General features: G+C 46.0%; 1 long non-coding RNA gene across 1 annotated transcript; it reads left to right on the forward strand.

The window, feature by feature from the left end:
• The first annotated feature begins 578 nt into the window (after positions 1–578).
• On the forward strand, positions 579–4,996 carry LOC142826907 (uncharacterized). The gene is made up of 4 exons (XR_012901166.1): positions 579–878; positions 1,116–1,202; positions 3,530–3,559; positions 4,893–4,996. It is a non-coding gene; the product is annotated as an uncharacterized LOC142826907 (long non-coding RNA).
• The last annotated feature ends 13,001 nt before the right edge of the window (positions 4,997–17,997 follow it).

Consider the following 17,997-nt stretch of genomic DNA (forward strand, 5'->3'; position numbering starts at 1 on the left):
TTCAAAAACATCTTCCCCACTCCACTGAACCAAGTGAACTGCACCTATACTAAAACACCTCTGAGTGGCAGAAGGCTGCATACGCAGCCATCTGCTCTTTGACTAAACAGGACACTTCCAGTTCCAATGCAACCTCTCTCATCTACATTAATTTCATTTGAAAACATGTCAAAGCAGAAAGTGTGCTCCTGGGCTTTCAACTCTTAGTGGTGTCACTGGAGCAGGTGATTTAACCACCTGGGAAAGGCAGTAAATCCTCCCTAACACTGTTAAAATAACAATAGTTGATAGTTTGCCCATATGTCTGCTAGGCACCAATACGGGGGAAAAAAAACCTATGGTCTCTGCCCAAGGAACTGAAAAACTAAATTTCAGAGGTGATGTAATAAGGGGAAACAAAGAAATAGAGAGAAGATGGGGGCAGGGAGGAGCACAAGAGCTACATGGTAACAGGGTGTGCTGGCCCTTTAAAGCAGACTATAGGCCCAGCACTATTATGTTCTGGGATTTCTGACTAGCAAAGGTAAATGTTTGGAGTTGTAGTTTCAAGGCAGATGGGGGGGGGGGGGGTTAGAGGCTGCAGGATGGAATGCTGGGAAGGCAAGTTTGGGGATAGAACCAACCTCTTCCCTTGCTCTGAGATTAAGTTGAGTGGTGGTGTTTTGTTGTAATGTATTTTGTGGAGAAGAGGTTGGTGTTCTAGCAGAAGTCTGACTAGTTATTGAAAGAGCCTCGGAAAGCTAGGTTGCTGGAAAAGGAAAAGACAGGATCGAAGTCTGATATTGAGGCTTTTTGAGAGGAGGTCTGGTGGGGAGAGTAAGAGTTTGGAGCAAGTGGGGCAATTGGTGGTGATGTAAAGAGCTTGGGAAATGCATCAGGTACTTGTTTCCTTTTCCTGCACCCCCCCCCCCTCACCAACCCCTGTAGGTACCCAAGACTAGAGCGTCTGCCTGAACTTCTGGAATTAAGCTTCCCTCTGCTCCCCTGTAGCAAGTGGGAGAAGAGAAGCTGTGATAACTTGGAGGGAGAAGTTGTAACCCACTAAAAGAAACTGGAAGAAGGTTTTCCACTCTTGTTTGGACTCTTACTTTGTCTGGATTCTTGTTACACCTCAGGAGGCAGAGTCCTTTGTTTAGCTGAAGAGCGAGATTCTTACCACTGAGAGGGAAATGGAAACACATCTGTAACCCTTCAGAGCAAAGGTAAGTGAAAAGTCACAAACATCACTGAGATTATGTGTTTGCTGAGTGAAGGCTGGATATATATGAAACACACACAAAGTAGAAGACCTCCTGCAGTCACCTTTGATCTCTGTACTTTTCACTTCATATGTAGGAAGAGATTTCAGGCTGCTTTAGAAGAAACTTTGCCAGATTTTTCCAGTAGCTGTATGAACTCAAGCAGTACTAAGCTGTAAACAGGGCAACCTTGAGACAGTGCAGACCTGTATAAACAAAACAATGTTTGATTCTTTCTTCATAATGGCTAAGTGATTCAGGAATTTCCCATAGTAAGGCTTGGTCTAACTTAAAAGTTATGTTGGAATAGCTTCATAGGTCATGAAACACTCCCCCCCCCCCCCCCCCCCCGCCAACATTGCTATATCAACAATACCCTAATTGTAGACACAGGTATGTTAATGCAGGAGTGTTTCTGTTTTTGTCAACACAGCTAAGCTAAGTTTTTCAAGTTACAGACTAACTTGGCTACCTGTCTGAAGCTTTTGGAGAGGTGGTAATTCTACATCATCAGAACTCTTTTATTTTATATTTTTTCCCTATCAGAGCATACTGAGTTTACTCTATGGGTGTGTCTAGACTATGGAGGTTTTTTTTTTTAAAGTAGTCTTTAAAAAAAAAAAAAAAAAAAAAAAACTTCACATGCATCTAGACTGCCATCATGTTCTTTCAAAATTAAATCGAAAGAATGTGGCATTTTTTTTTAAAATCAGTAAACCTCCTTTTCCCAGGAAGAATGCCTTTTTTTGAAAGAGCTCTTTCGAAAAAAGGCTTTTTTGAATGCAAACAGGGCTTTTTCAAAAGAGAGCATCCAGATTGCCTTTGTGCTCTCTTTCAAAAAAGCAGATTGCTTTTTCAAAACTCTTGTGGCTGTCTAGACTATCTCTTTGAAACAGGCTTTTTTTGAAAGAGGTTGTAGTCTAGATGTACCGGACTATGCTAATGTAGCTATACCAGCACAGACTCCATAGTGTACACAAATCCTAAGAGTTCATTAGTCCATATGCCTCCAAACACTTAGTCCCCTTTCAGCTGGGTGAGCAGCATCTGTTGGTCCTATTATCACAAGATGATCCCATTCCAAAGTTTGAGTTGCAGAACCCTCCTGGACTTTAGATTGACACACACACTTGTCCAAGCCTCTTTGATAAGCAAACTGCATTCATGAGATCCAGCATCTGCCTAACAGAGCTGAAAATAGCACAGGGAAAGGGGATGTCTCAGCGTTTTGAGTTGAGACTAGATTACATAGAGGGAAGAGGAAACAGAGTGAGCAGAGCTCTTTTTCAAAGCTCAAAAATGGTTAAATATGGGACACACATTCAGAGCAGTTCTTACCTTGGCATTGGGTCCCATACCCTACCTCTTAGCTTTCAGGATAAAGATCTCTAGTAACCGTCTGCTCTTTTATTGTACCCTGCTCTGAGGCTCTCAAAGCAACCTAGAAATGGTAGTAAGTTAATGTCATTTGAAGTAGGCTTATTCTAAGTGGGGAAATTTGACCCAAGAGGTTGTGACTTGCTCAAGTGAGTCAATGCCATAATGGGAAATTGAACCCAACTGTGCTGAATTTTCTGTGCTTAACCACTCAACACTTCCTTATTAATCTTGTTTCAGGTCATTAGGGGTGCTTCTGCACAGTACCGTAACTCAAAATAATATACACAATTTGAGCTACGCAAATTGCCTATCTTATTTCAATGCTATTTTGAAATCCTTTATTTTGTCATTCACTTCAAAATAAAGCACTATTCCAAAACATCCCTTACTCCTCGTAGAATGAGGTTTACAGGGATGTCGGCATTGCAAACCCAGAATAACGGGCTTGCTGTGAAGACACGGGATAGCTATTTTGGGATACTCCGGTATCCTGAACTTGCGTTGCAGTGTAGACATAGCCTAGATGAGAGCACGCCAGGCTGGAAGGTAGTCTATCCCCTGTTCATGCGCAGGAGTGCTCATTTAGATAGCTGTCCTAGGAACAGGTTTTGCCTTCCTCTGGAGTGTTGAGTATTGCAAAAAGCACAAGGCGAGAGGGATGCTACTGGACAAGATGGACTAATAATCTGATCCAGCATAGTAGATGCTGGGATCCTGGACTAAGATTAACCAAGGGCTTTATCTAATGTGGTGAGGTAGACTAAATATCCGGTCTGTTGGGGAAGGGACAGAATATGAGACTAGTTGATAAAATCTGTGAGTTCTATCATAACAAAACTTTATAATTGACAATGTCTTTCTCTTACCTGTCACCCCGGGTGCAACACTACAATGGAACACACTGTGAACAGCAAGTTTCCCAGCTAGGCACCATATTACAGGTGAGGAATGTTCAGCTAGCGAGTGCTGTAGAATGCAGAGGGGCTATTTTTCACACTGTCTGCCTTGTTTCTAGCTATTACAAAGCGAGACATAGTGAGGAGCTGGCAGATAAACCCCTAACAGGGAGCAAAACTGCAGAGCCAGAAGAGGGCAGGGGGTAGAAGGAAGGTAATTAATGTGTTCTTTGGGATGCCTCAGGAAAATACATTACCAAGAAGAGAATAGCTGCAAAATGTTTTCCATGACAGACAGTGGAGCAATCTGTTTCTGTCTGAGATCTGCCTAAAATGTATCTGCCATGGTTTCAAAGGCTGTTGTTTAACAGGCGGGCTGGATGGATGGGGGAAGGGAACTTGTCAGCCACAGAGAATCTCGGGGGGGCCGTATACTTGTTTTTCTTCTCTGTAACATTACATAATGTGAGGCACAAAATGTTTGTACAGTAGCTGTATTAGTCCTTGGGGTGAGGGGGAAGGGAAGGAAGTGGATAATTTGAGACTGTTTATTAGACCAATAAATCATTTATAATACACTAGCTTTCAGGCCGGTCCCTTATTGCTTGTGCCAGCCACAGTATAATGGTGACTGAATGTAAAAGAACTCATTGGAAATGGCTTCAATTCATTAACCATGAGCTCTCTGAAGTCAGATGAGGGGGATATAGCTACACATGCTGCTTCATGGCACTTCTGAAAGTAGCACAGGTGACTGTACAAGGGCAAAGGGTTAGCTGTCGTATAAAAGAGAATCTGAGTGAACACTGCAGTATGGCCCAGGGAACTGATAATGGAATATATTTGCTTGCATCTCTGAGTCAAATCCAAATGTGATTGGTAATGACCAAAAGGTGTTGCCCTCTGATATCTGCTGGCCTTGATAAAATAATCTTAGTGTCTCAACCCAGCCACTTGTGGATGGATGCACATATCAGAAGCCACCACTGTTATTTGGTCTTCTTGTTGGCAGTTTCAGTTGGAAGATTGTACACTCCACCCTCCTTCCTGTCCTACAGTCAGTGTGCATGGAGGGTGGGGGGAAGTGGCTAGGGCGGCAGCTTGGGAAACATGGGTTCAATTTCTCTGCCCTGGCCTTCCTGTGTGAGCTCCTGTAAGTCACCAGTTCTCTGGCCCTCTCTCCTGTGTTTATAAGAGGAGATTGTGAGGTGCTCCAGTGATGAAACCTTTCTGGATGAACTCACCTGTGGGTCTTTACTTCTGAGCAACCCAGCTTCCATGGTGGGCCAGCACCTAACACTGTTCAGACAAAGGGGAAATGCTGAAGATGCAAAACTTGTAGATAGCAGGGTCATATTTTTTTTTTCTGGGCCAACAGGAGTTGGTCTTGCTAATACTGTGGGATCAACACAGTTACAACCACTGCAACCATTTATTTAAGTGAGTTGAGACCAATGAAGACTAAAGGAACTTCAAATGACCTAACCATGCTATGTGAAAACGCACCATCATGGCAGATGCAGTATTGTCAGCTGCAAAGTAATGTGTGTTTAGAAGGGGAAATGTGAGCGATACATCTTCTTCACTGGAAGCTGAATCAACTGTAAATACTCATTAGAACCTGGACATCCTTGTGGAACATTCAATGAAAATTTTGGCTCAAAGCAAACAAATAGCAGGATATGTAAGACATGAATTTAAAAATTATACTGAAAATACTGCATTAATTGATGGATGCCTTCCCTCCCCCATCTGAGATACATGCCCAGAACTGATGACTATACCTCAGAGCAGAAACAGAAGAGGCTACAAAATGACATAAGACATGAGGAGACTTCAATATAAAAAGAATGTGAAAAGACTAAGGGAGTATAGAGCAATATAAAATAAATGGAATAAAGAAGGTAAATCAAGAACGAACTAACTATTTACCCTCTTTGTACCACAAAACAAAGGGGAAAGGAAATATTATTTTACCTGATATGTAACTACCCTGTGAAACTCACTGCTACTAGATCTCATTGCTCTGATCAACAGAACAACAAATAGCAAAGGTAATAACCAGAATATAATATTTGTGTATTTCCATAGTGCTTGTTATCCTCATGTCAGGACATAAATCAGTGGCTAAATGATGGGATTCAAAGGAAAGTTCCCATAATGGGTTTGCTTACATGTTTCTCTGAGGTGTGTGGTAATGGTCATTGCCAGTCAGGACACTGGACTACATGCATTTTTAGTCAGATATAGTGGGGGCAATTCATACGTTTAAATTTACACTGGTGTTGCTGGGATGCCTGTCATGTCAGTATCTAAGTGCCATATACAATTAGATGACCATATAGACTACACAGAACTGTTTTGTTGCAAATATTACATAAAGAGTTTGAGATCCTTGGAAGAAATGAGCTAACGAGTATAGTTTTGATTCAGTTGGTATACATACTATAATCTTCCTTAAGTCTGCTGAGAGAGCACTGTCTTCTGTGACTGGTAACTGCACTGCAGAAATACCCAGGGACTCCATCTCCAGCTGTCATCAGGCTGGCAGGAACTCTGGAAAGGCCTGCTACTCCTGGAGACAAAATAGCAAATTCCTTCTAACCCTTTCCCTGGGCAAACAGCTCTGCAATACATACAGAGCTCACTTGCCTCTCACTTGAGTGCAATGAATCTTTCTACAGCATCATCACTGTTCTCCAATGTATTTCCTTTAGGAACCTGTTTCAAAAGGTGGCTTCCCATGGGCATTTTGCCAACTGGCCAGAAGTAGATGACAAGAAGATCTAGAAAGAATAGACTTTCTTCCCTGCATATGCCTTTAAAGCACCGGAAGTTTTGTACCATAACGTGGTCGGTTTGTCCATCAGCCCCCCCTTACTCTTGGTGATGCTAATGTGCTTATGTAACCCACACACCCAGGGTGTGTCTAGGCTACATGGTTCCATCGACGGAGCCATGTAAACTAGTTTACCTGGCATAATCAATGAAGCGCTTCATTAAAATTAACATGGCCGCCGTGCTGTGCTGACAATCAGCTGATCCGGCACAGCGCGGCAGTCTAGACGCAGATCTGTTGGCCTGGGAAGCCTTTGCCAACTGAACCTGTAAACCTCATTTCACGGGGCATAAGGGATCGGTTGGCAGAGGCTTCCGCAGCTGACAGATCCGCGTCTACACTGCCGCGCTGTGCCAGATCCGCTGATAGTCGGCATAGTGCGGCGGCCATGTTTATTTTAATGAAGTGGGGATTATTTAAATCCCTGCTTCATTGACTATGCTGGGTAAACTAGTTTATATGGCTCCGTCGATGGAGCCATGTAGTCTAGACATACCCCTAGTGTGGTTACTGAGCAATGCAAGTGGTACCTAGACCACAGCAACAGTTAAGACCAAGAAGCCTCTACATCATGGGCTGGGAGCCAGCTGGCTTTTAGCTCAGAGGGTAGAGGCTCCTATACTCAGCTTCAGAGGTCCCAGGTTCAAATCCACCTGGTGGTGGTTACACTTGTACTCAGCATGCAATGCGAGGTGGGGTTATGCTTGTTTTTTTGTTTGTTTTTTAAAGCAGCAAGAGAATTTAGCTGAGGGAAGCACTTCTAACACCAGGACAGGCCGTGGAAGATAAGGAGTGAACTAGCCATAGTATTTGTGGGCACCTTTTTCCAGTACATTGAGAGGGAAGAAGCAGAGCAGCCACAAAGGATCTAGAAGACGAACTGGGGAACAGGAAGATTACAAGCATCATTGTGGGTAGTTTGGGGAAATGAGGAGAAGAGGAGGGACATTATCAGTGGGAGAATTGGCAACTGTAGTCTTATGAGCCATAGCACCTATCTGGTCCTAGAAAGGAACAAGAGATGCTTCCCTGACAACAAACTGACTTTGGATTGAGGGGGATTGCTGCTATAGCAACAAGGTGCACAAAGATGGAAGGGGAGATGCTACCATAGGGGAGGAAATAAAGCAGAAGGAAGGCAATAGATTTTCCAGTAACCAGCCCGATCAGGGCAGAAGAATGAGCATTTATTGGAAAAAGCAAACTGAAGAGGAACTGGGGGAGAAGAGACTTCCTGGGAAAGGCAGAAGGGCAGAGTATGACTGGAGAGGGCTGGGGAGAGAGAAAGGGATGTTGGATGAACCTCTCCCTATTCAAATCCTTAGCAGCATTCCCAAGAATTGTCCCTCTTCCCCCTTGGCAGATCCTGTGATGATTTTTTTTTTTACCCACCCTCCCACACAAACACACACATACACACCCTGGCTCACTATTGTTTCTTGAGGTTTATTCATGGGGCAGTCTGTGAATAATAGCCTCCCTGTTGCAGTGCCTAGCGAGCCTCTCTTCCAGTCCCTTCTGGAGTCCATCATGGAGGCCTGCTCCTCTTCTCTGAGGCCAGCCTGGCTGGACCATGTTTTTCCTCTTCTCTCCTTCCCCCCTCCTCCCCCAACTCCCCATCTGGAGGTGACTAGAAATAGCAAATGTAAGACCAGCTTTGTCCACAATGCTTTCTCACCTGTGGTTCTGCTCCAGGCTGCAAACCCTGCAAGATCTTTTTGAGTCTCAAGGTTTGGCTTGAAGTTAGGTCCAGAAGCAGATGTTAGGGCCGGTGGTTTCTTGTATCCTAGCATCCCACCCCACCTATGTGAGTGAGGAGAGTGGAAAAATATAGGGCTGAGGAATGGGAATTTGGATGGTCTAACAGACTGAAAAATCAGAGGTTTCTTATAAGAAATGAACAGTGAGAGTAATGAGAAGAAGAAATCTCCAAACTGTGAAGAGTTTTGAAGAAAACCAGCTGAGGAAGAGAGCTAAGAATAAGTGAAATGTAGACGAGCAGAAGAAATCAGAACATCTGCTAATGAGTGCTCGCTCCATCTTCCCTGGACTACTCCTGGTGGAAGATGGCAGTAATCCCCTGGTTAAAGACACAGGAGGGCAATCTGCTGATGCCACCTACTGTTTCTGCTGTGCCAATGGAAAACGCGACTCAGAAGGATTTATAATAAAAGTAACTGCTCTTCAAATGGAAGAAACGCAGGCCCGTGCCTCTGTCGAGTCAACACTGAATTGAAGAGGTTTTTTAAAGTTGTAAATTAGCTAATATTTTTGAGCTGTGTAAATGCTGTTTATATTTTCCCCCATCTAAATAGAACTGTGGCCTGTAAACACAGCTGAGAGTCCCTCTTTTTTTTTTTTTAAATCCAGTCAGAGTTCCTTTTCATTTCTCAGGATATGTCTACATTGCAATTAAAAACTTGCTGCTGGCCCATGCCAGCTGACTTGGGTTTGCAGGGCTGGGGTTAAGGGACAGTTTAATTGCAATGTCAATTTCCTGGCTCAGGCTGCAGTCAGAGGACCGACATCCTCTCACCTTGCAGGGCCCTAGAGCCAGTGTACCAGCATGAGTCCAGAGATTGAAATTAAAAGCCCCTTGGGTGACCCCAATGCCCAGTTTATCCAAACCAGTCTGATGGGCTCTGAGGGAGGCTAAGCCTGTCTCTCCAATGGCTGTCTCATTTTCTTGTAACAACCTTCAGGCTATGTCTACACTGCAGACTTCTTGCGAAAGAACTGTTTTGCACAAGAATTCGTGCGCAAAAGGTCTTGCACAAGAGCGTGTCCACACTGCCATGTGCTTTTGCGCAAGAGCATCTGTAGTGGTGTGGACACTCTCTTGTGCAAGAAAGCTCTGATGGCCATTTTAACCATAGACCGTCCACACTGCTTTCTGCACAAGAGGGCTTATTCCTCGTGGGGAGAGGAATAACTCTTGCGCAAGAAGCCCACAGTTCTGACGCTTTACTGTAAATTTACTTGTGCAAAAATGCGCATGCAGTGTAGACTCTCCAAGATTTTGCGGAAGAACGGCCAATTTTGTGCAAAAGGTCTGCGTGTTTGGTGGTGGCGTCTTATCTCGAGTTACTGTTTTTTCTTCCTGTTCCTCAACAGCATTGCTGATTTTAACTCAGGGGAGGGGAACCTTTCTGGGTCAGGGGCTGCTGACTCACAGAAAAATCTGTCAGGGGCTGCACACAAGTGAGAAGTTAAAAAAAAAAAAAACCTTCATCGATGTGACCTCTGACTGAGAAGGGGAGAGACATTCCCCTAGCATACCAAAGTCTAGGGAGCCCCAGGCTAGTAAATTTTTGTGCCTCAGCCCCACGGGGGGGCAATAGAGGGGCTGGAGCACCAGCACAAGCTCCCTAATGCTGGGAGGAGTGAGGCTCTTACATTTCCCCACCCCTGTTTTAACCCAATACACTCAGGCAATAACAATCCCAATAACAATATAATCATGCGGTAACAATACTGCCAATCAGGTCACAAGGTATCCAGGTATTACAATGCAGATCCACATCCTTTGTGCTCCAGATTTATGACGGGGGTATATTAGTGACTACACGGGAGAACAGGGAGCCAGGACTCCTAGCCGGTGTTGCCATCTCAGCTGGTCATGCCTACTTGCTTGTCTGTTAGTCAGAGCAATAATATCAGAGAGAGCTGCAGTTACAGTTGATGTTTGCCAAGCATTTTTACAGTTCTTTGACTAAGTGCAATGTATCACCACTTGGCCTTGATCCTATACTACAAATCAATAAGTGCAGGCATGACTTCTAAGGCATGGGAAAAAAATAACTAGATAGCAAACCCCTTTATTACTGACACATACTATTAGTTGGACCCTGACATTGGTAAGAACATGGTGCTATTGGTCACAATCTTTTCAGGAGAGGTTGATGTAACTGTGGGCCACTGTAGGTTTTAATCTTTGCTATCTAAATGATATCAATTTTGTGACACTTTGCTTGGATTCTCATTTTGTCTGGATTAATTTAGGGCAGGGGTGGGCAAAATCAGGCCCAAGAGCCAGATCCTGTCCACCAAGCATTTCTCTCTGCCTACCCAGCTGATTAGCAGGGTGTGTATCATACTTACTGCTGGCAGTGTGCGTTCAGCTGCCTCTCCCCCACCTTGCTCCCATCCTGCAGCAGAGCTTGCTCCCAAGCCTCCCTGTTAGTTCTGAAGGATGGAACAAGGGTGGATGGAGGCTGGAGGGAAGAGGAGAGTGTTTGAAGTCAATGTGTTGCCCTGCCCCAATATCCCATCTCTGCAGAGCAGTAGTGGGAAGGGGGCACATACAGCAGAGCTATACATACACATACACATACACATACAGCAGAGCTATTTCAGTCTGAAGCATGGATGGTATGTGACTCAGAGTGCAGCTCAGGGAGGGAGGAGACAACAGAGCAGGACAGATTTCCTTTAAAAGACAGTACATGGCTTCTCTCAGAAACTTACCCAGCAGCAACCAGCACACACACTGTGTGTCTGTGTCTCCCCATGAGGAATAAGCCCTCTTGCTCAAGAGCTCTTGCACAATAAGGCAGTGTGGACGGGCAATAGGCTAAAATGGCCATCAAAGCTTTCTTGCACAAGAAAGTGTCCACACTGTCATGGACACTTTTGCACAAAATGACATCTCTTGCGCAAAAGCACATGGCAGTGTGGACGGGCTCTTGCGCAAGACCTTTTGCACAAGAACTCTTGTGCAAAACGGTTCTTGTGCAAGAAGCCTGCAGTTTAGATGTAGCCTCAAGGAGACACGGATCATTCTGTGTTGCTGCTGAGGTATTTATTTTGCCATCTGACTCTGCCGAAGCAGCTAGAGTGAGATTATGGTTGGTGTGTTGTATAGGTGCTCAGAACTGGATGTGACAGGACTCTTTTTAAGGCCTGTGTTTCTAAGCAGGAGCGAGGGAGCCTTGCTCTAAGGAGACTGCACTCCTTAGGTTGTTGGCTGGCTCTGTTGTCATCTGTGCAGCCACTGTCAGGATATGGGATCTGAGCACCTGATCCATTTCCATCCCACACCATTTCTCTAGTGGGAATAGAGAGTGTGTCCTTAACAAAAATATCTCCAGTCCTTGGTACTAAGGTGCCTGGTCACCTTGTCTCACTTTAAAAGCCCTTGCTGTACTTTCCTGGATTGCTGCCAGCACTTGGGGGTAAGGTGCCATCTGCTTCTTGCAGGGTTCCTCAGTTTGCTTCATCCACTGACCTCACACTGGATTAAACTTCGATCTTACTGAGGAGACCTAAATGAGTCCTGTTCCCTTTAGTATCTACTAATGCTTCTCCTTAAGCATCCAGAAAGGTGAGGACAGTATGGAGAGATGTGGAGCTCTTCCTCCTCCCCCATCTACCTCTTGCCTAGTCCCATAGCACTTCCAACTAGTGATGGGTGAACCTCAATAATATCAGAGTTTACTCAGAATTATTGGAATGTGCCACCAAACTGTGCAAGCCTCTTCAGTCCCAGAGCCAGGAGTGCTCAGGGTGTTATCACTCTCTTGGATGGAGTCTCTAAAATGGGCTGGAACTCTCTGGAAACAAGCTCTTTGGTGAGAATTCTGGCATTTCATGACCATCTTGAAAGATCATGAGAACAGCCTCTCTGATGAAAACTGTTAAAATTATCCCAGCTATTTTCAAGGAGAAGTTGCAGGCACTACTGTGTAGTACCACTGGCAAGAGCTAAGCATTTAATAGGCTAAAGGAGGTTCTTACCATCTTCCAAACTGCTTTCCCCATCCCTACTTTCAGCTCCTGCTGATTGGCAAAGCAAATATAGTGCTGAACCTGTTAATCTTTCATGCAGAGACTGAGGACTTCTAATAGAGCCACAGCTTCACACGCTCAGTGCAGCCAGCTTTCTGACATCCCAGGCATTGTAACTATCACTGATTGAAAATGGTTTGAAGATTGTCTTTGTTCTGGATCATACCAAACATCTACATTTTCCTAAACAATGAAATTCCAAAAATCTTGTTTTAATGTGAATTGAAAGGTTTCGATTTCATCAATAGGTGAAACATTTGTGTTCTAATTTTCACTTTCTTTTATTTTTATTATTATTATTATTTGTATTTATTAATAATAATTTGTGGCACAGTGCTGATGTAAACCCTCTGTCCTCACATACACTTCTGTCCCTGTTCTGAGCTTGTCTCTGGGACAGGGATGAATTTGGCCCTAAGATTAACAAAACAGCCAGGGAATCAGTATGATCTATTGGTAGGGCTTACCAAATTCACAGACATGAAAAACATGTCACAGATTGTGAAATCTGGTCTCCTCTATGAATCTGGTCTTTTGTGCTATTTATCCTACACAGATTTCACTGGGGGAGGCCAGTGTTTCTCAAACTGGGGGTCCTGATCCAAAAGAGGGTGGGGGGGGCACAAGGCTATTGTGGGGGGGGGGGGGGGGTTGCAGTATTGCCACACTTACTTCTGTGCTGCCTTCAGAGCTGGGCAGATGGAGAGTGGCAGATGTTGCTGGGCACTCATCTCTGAAGGCAGCACCCCACCAGTAGCAGTGTGGACGTAAAGATGACAATACCACACTATGCCACCCTTCTGCACTGGTGCTAGCAGTGGAGCTACCTTCAGAGCTGGGCTCCCAGGTTCCTGCAGCTTGAGAATGTTCCTGGGGGTAAGTCTAGCCCAGCTCCAGGAGCAGTTCTTACAAGGAAAGAGGAAGTCCCGTCCCTCACCAGCATGGCCAGACCAGCAGCTAGAGTCCCTCATACACTAGGAAGCTTCAGCAAGGGATCCCCCTCTTCTGCTTTTCCCTGGGTCCAGCCCAGTGCCCCAGCACTCAGTGATTAAAGGGGGGGGGGGGTTTGGGCTGGCTGTGGAGGGGGAGGATGGCCATGGAACCTCACACCACCCACCTCAAACATAGCACTCTGGGAAGTCACCTATATCACCCATCTACAAGCCTGGGCTTGCCCCCTCCAAAACTGAGACCCCTCCCATAGTATGCCACTCTCATTTCTGCTCTGATGCTGGCAGTGCTTCCTTCAGAGCTGGGCAGCCAGAGAGCAACAACTGCTGTCTGGGCACCCGACACTGAAGACAGACTGGCCACTAGCAAAAGTACAGAAGTAAGGGGTGGGGTGATACCACAACCCTCCTCCAATAGCTTTGCAACCCTCCCTCCATAACACTAATTTGCCTTGGACCCACACAGACACAACACGGTAGAATTTTAGATAGCAGTAGCTGAAACTAAAATGCATTATTTTAAAAATCCTATGACCATGAAATTGACCAAAATTGACAGTGAATTTGTTAGGGCCCCAAGTGACATCCTGCATCTCAGAAGTCTAGAATTCTAATCCTGGATCTGTCACTTGCTCACAGCACAGCCTGAGGGAAATTGCATCCCTCTGCCTCCAGTTTCCCTCTGAATTATGGGGCTAGAGGTTGGGGGGGCGGTTTGGCACGGGGGATGTATGAATGCATGGGAGTGGGTAGATAGAGGAGCAGCTCCCTGTGCAATGACTCCTTCCCCTGCAACTTAGGAGTCACAAGAGTAAAAAGTTTGGGGGGCAGGAGAGATCTGATCCATCCTCAGTCCAGTTGCTCTTTGCGAGGGAAGAGGAAGTTCTGTCTCCCCTCCCCCTACCATTTACATCATTTGCTTTCCTTTCCAGGTGTTTAGTCTGTATTCATTGCCAAGGTATCTGATCATCTCCTGGGGTATTGTGGGTCTTAATTACATCTTTGCACACCACTTTAAGGTAGTGGATGAAAGGTAGTTCTAGAAAAAATTACTGTAAGAGCTTAGAAAAACAGTACAAGTCCCCAAGTCCCAAGGTATATTGATTGTAGTCACTGGCCTGCCCTATTTACATGCAGACTAGTCAGCCCTCCACAGAGTTTCCTTTTGATCCATCCTCCTGTCTCAAGAGAAGTCCCAACGCTAAATGACAAAAATACATATTTTTTATTTCAAAAGCTGTTAATCCTTGTAACTGCCACCCAGACCTTAAATATCTTGGTTGCCTTGGTAACCCAGTGGCTGACAACCTGAATCCATTTGCAAACTGGGCCCCTGTCTCCGCCAGCCTTAAAGGCTACGTCTAGACTGGCATGATTTTCCGCAAATGCTTTTGACGGAAAAGTTTTTCCGTTAAAAGCATTTGCGGAAAAGAGCATCTAGATTGGCGCGGACGCTTTTCCGCAAAAGCACTTTTTTTTTTTTTTGCGGAAAAACGTCCGTGCCAATCTAGACGCGGTTTTGTGCAAGAAAGCCCTGATTGCCATTTTCACCATTGGGGCTTTTTTGCGCAAAACAGTTTTCAGCTGTCCACACTAGCATTTCTGGAAAAGGGCTTTTGCCCGAACGGGAGCAGCATAGTATTTGCGCAAGAACACTGACAATCTTACATTAGATCGTCAGTGTTCTTGCGCAAATTCAAGCGGCCAGTGTAGATAGCTGGCAAGTTTTTCCACAAAAGCAAGTGCTTTTGCAGAAAAACTTGCCAGTCTTGACGCAGCCAAAGGGTTTTGCACCAATGCTGACTCCTTGATTCTATGGATGCTGTGTTGTTGCAGCTGTCTTGGTCCCAAGATACTGGAGATACAATGTGGGTGAGGTAACATCTGTTACTACAGGGAGACAAGCTTTGAAGCTTACACAGGACTTTTCTTCAGGTCTGTGTAAGCTCAAAAGCTTGGCTCTCTCACTAACAGAAGTTGGGTCAATAAAAGAAATCAGCTCACCATCGTTCTCTCCCTGGTTCTACGTATTAGAGGGAGAGAGAAATGGGTGAGCTTAAAACTCAAGGTATTTAAAACACAGCAGGTATTTCCCTTGAGAAGGAAGCAGTTCTGAAGGTTATCTCCCAAGCCTCAAGGGTAGAGTGGTAAGAGAGAGGCAGCACTTGAGAAGCAGGGCAGAAGAGCAGGAAAATGCTGTGCTTTAACACAGTCAGTGGCTGTCAGAGAAACCAACAAACATGGCCCTTCTCTCAAGAAAAAGAGACTGTCCTGGGGTTCTCAGCAGAACTAATCCCTCCCCCAACCCCATTGTGCAATATGCTGGCTTTGCTGGCTTCCACTCTAGCAATCATTGTGTGCCATGGGCGAGTGAAATGATTTGTGTGTGGAGTGAAAGTTCTCTGTGGGATAATCTGGGTGTACCCTCCTTTCCCCCCCATCTCCTCCAGTCCCCCCCGTGCTGCTGCCTCCGTGCTGGGGCTTGGTGGCATGGAGATCTGAATGAAGCTGATTAGGGTTGGCGTGAGGGGACCAGATGCAGGGGTTTTCTCAGGATACTCCAGGTGTGGGGGGGATTGGGGCTTCTTGGGGTGGAAGGTTGGGCTTTAGATGTAGGAGTGTCCAGGTTGGGGGAGAGGCTTCACAGGGGAGGGTCTGAGTGCTGGGGGATTCCAGATGCAGGGGATGAGGCTTGCTGGCATGAGGGTGAGGGTCTGGGAAGCTCAGTGGGAGGGGTCCGGGTGAGAGAGGGTGAAACTTGGCAAGGATCTGGATGTGAGGAGACTCTGGATTCAGAGGTGAGGCTTGGAGGGTAGCTGTTCGGTGGGTGGGGTGCCTGAATGCACGAGGATTGGGCAGATGGTAGAGTAGGTCTCTGTGCAGTGACTCCTCCCTCTGCAGTGGAGGAGCAATATGGGTAGGAAGTAGGGGTGTGTGGAACTTCCAGCAGCTGAAAAAGTTTGAGAGGGAGAGGGGAGATATGACCCATTCCCAGCCCAGCTGCTCCTTGCAGTGGAAGAGGCATTCCTGTCCTTCCTCTGTCCCCCCCGCCCCCCCCCCCCCCCCGGCTGGTACTAGCAGCTGAGTCTGATGAAGGGTAGGAGCTGTGATGAAATGTGGTCACAGAAGACCCCCTTGGTGGTGCTTCCTGCTGTGCTGATAAAGCCACTGACACTTGCCTTCTTGGGCTTCTCACCCCCTGTCATGCTGGGCCAGATCTTCTGATGTCTTCCAGCTACAGCACAAAGCTGAGACCACCCCACCCAAAGAGCAATACACTGAAATTCCTCAGGTCTGAGGAGAATGTAGTTTGGGGCACAGCTGCGAGGAACCCAGTCCCCCAAGAGAGATCAGAACCCCAAATAAATCATTCAAGTAAGCCCCCTTTCACAACGAGAGGAGGATGTACACACTGATTGCTCCCCCAGGTAACAATTATTTACACTGGGCTCGATAGTAAATAAAAGTAATTTCATTAAGTACAAGCAGTAGGATTTAAGTGGTTGCAAGTGAAAACAGGCAGAGCAAAGAAAATTACAGATTTAAATTAACAGAAAATGCATAACTAATTCTAACACCCCAAAACTTCTGGCAAACTACCCTTATTTCAGCTAACCCTCCAAGCCAGGGAAGATCTTTTTCCCCGTGGTCTCCAGTTATCTTCTTGGGTATGTTCTACCAGTCAAAGACAAAGAGCCTGAAAACTTTGCATGTAAAATATCCTTCCTTTTGGGCAGCAATTCTGTTTCTACATTCCCCCCTTCAATGGAAATTACCTGGTCAGACTCTACTAGTTGTGGCGGTCACGTGTCTTCCGAAGACCAACCATTGCTTAGACTTAAAGGACAAAGGAGGCTGTTCACAGGTGGTCACCAAGACATTGAGGGAAACACCCTTGATGGCTTTCATTGGCACATTTAAAATCATAAAGCATACCCTACCAACTATCTCTAACTTTACATTCCAGAGTGATCCATACACCAAAATAAGATATACAGATCATCAGATTGTGACATTACAATTAATAGGTTACATAAGGTATTTTGTCCAACGCGTCTTCCAGTTATTGTCTTGTGGATACAAATATGCATTTCATAAAGCATGCGGGGTGGTCTGTTACAAGAGCCACTGGTCAGGGCTTCTCCACCCATCCTCATAGTGATTTACCTCTCTACTAGCTGCTGCAGGCACCTGAAACAACTCACCCAATTTACTGGGGAGAGGCAGACAACTGCTCTTGACACTTCCCTTCCCCATCATTTTCTGAAGAAAGCAAAGAAATCTGTGGGGAAAATTAATTCTGCGTGCACACACCAAGACAGGACTTCCTCTTCCCCTGCAAGGAGCAACTGGGCTGGGGATGGATCCAGTGCTGGCTTGAGCCATTCTTGTGCCCTGGGCAGTGGGCGCACGGCGCATGCGTGGCTCCGCCTCGGACAAGCGGCGCATGCGTGGCCCCTGCCCCCCGAGTGCACAGCACACGCACAGCCCCCAAGCACGTGGCACCCCTTACAGCTGTAATCAGGTACCCCCCCATAGGTTGGTGCCCTGGGCAGCTGCCTGGCTAACCCCCCCCGCCCCCGCCCCTTAATCCAGCCCTGGATGGATCAGATCCCTACCCCCTCTATCCTGAAACTTTTCTAGCAGCAGGAAGTTTCACACACCTCTACTTTCTACCCATTTTTTTTAGGAACAATTTTTATGGTGGGGATGCTGAACTATGTCCCTCCGTTGCTGTTGTCCATGGCTTTCACTGTCCCAGGCTGGGGCCACAATGGGGGCCATTATGGAGCCCTGGGCCAGGGTCAGGAGCAGAGACCTGAAGCCAGCAGCCAGCACCCTGGGCAGCAACAGAGCCCCCAGAGGCAGCCTAGAAGCTGAGCCCCTAGGGCTGGTGGCCAGCAGCA

Source organism: Pelodiscus sinensis, chromosome 1 (genome assembly GCF_049634645.1).
Source record: "Pelodiscus sinensis isolate JC-2024 chromosome 1, ASM4963464v1, whole genome shotgun sequence".
In the NCBI taxonomy this organism is placed as follows: domain Eukaryota; kingdom Metazoa; phylum Chordata; order Testudines; family Trionychidae; genus Pelodiscus; species Pelodiscus sinensis.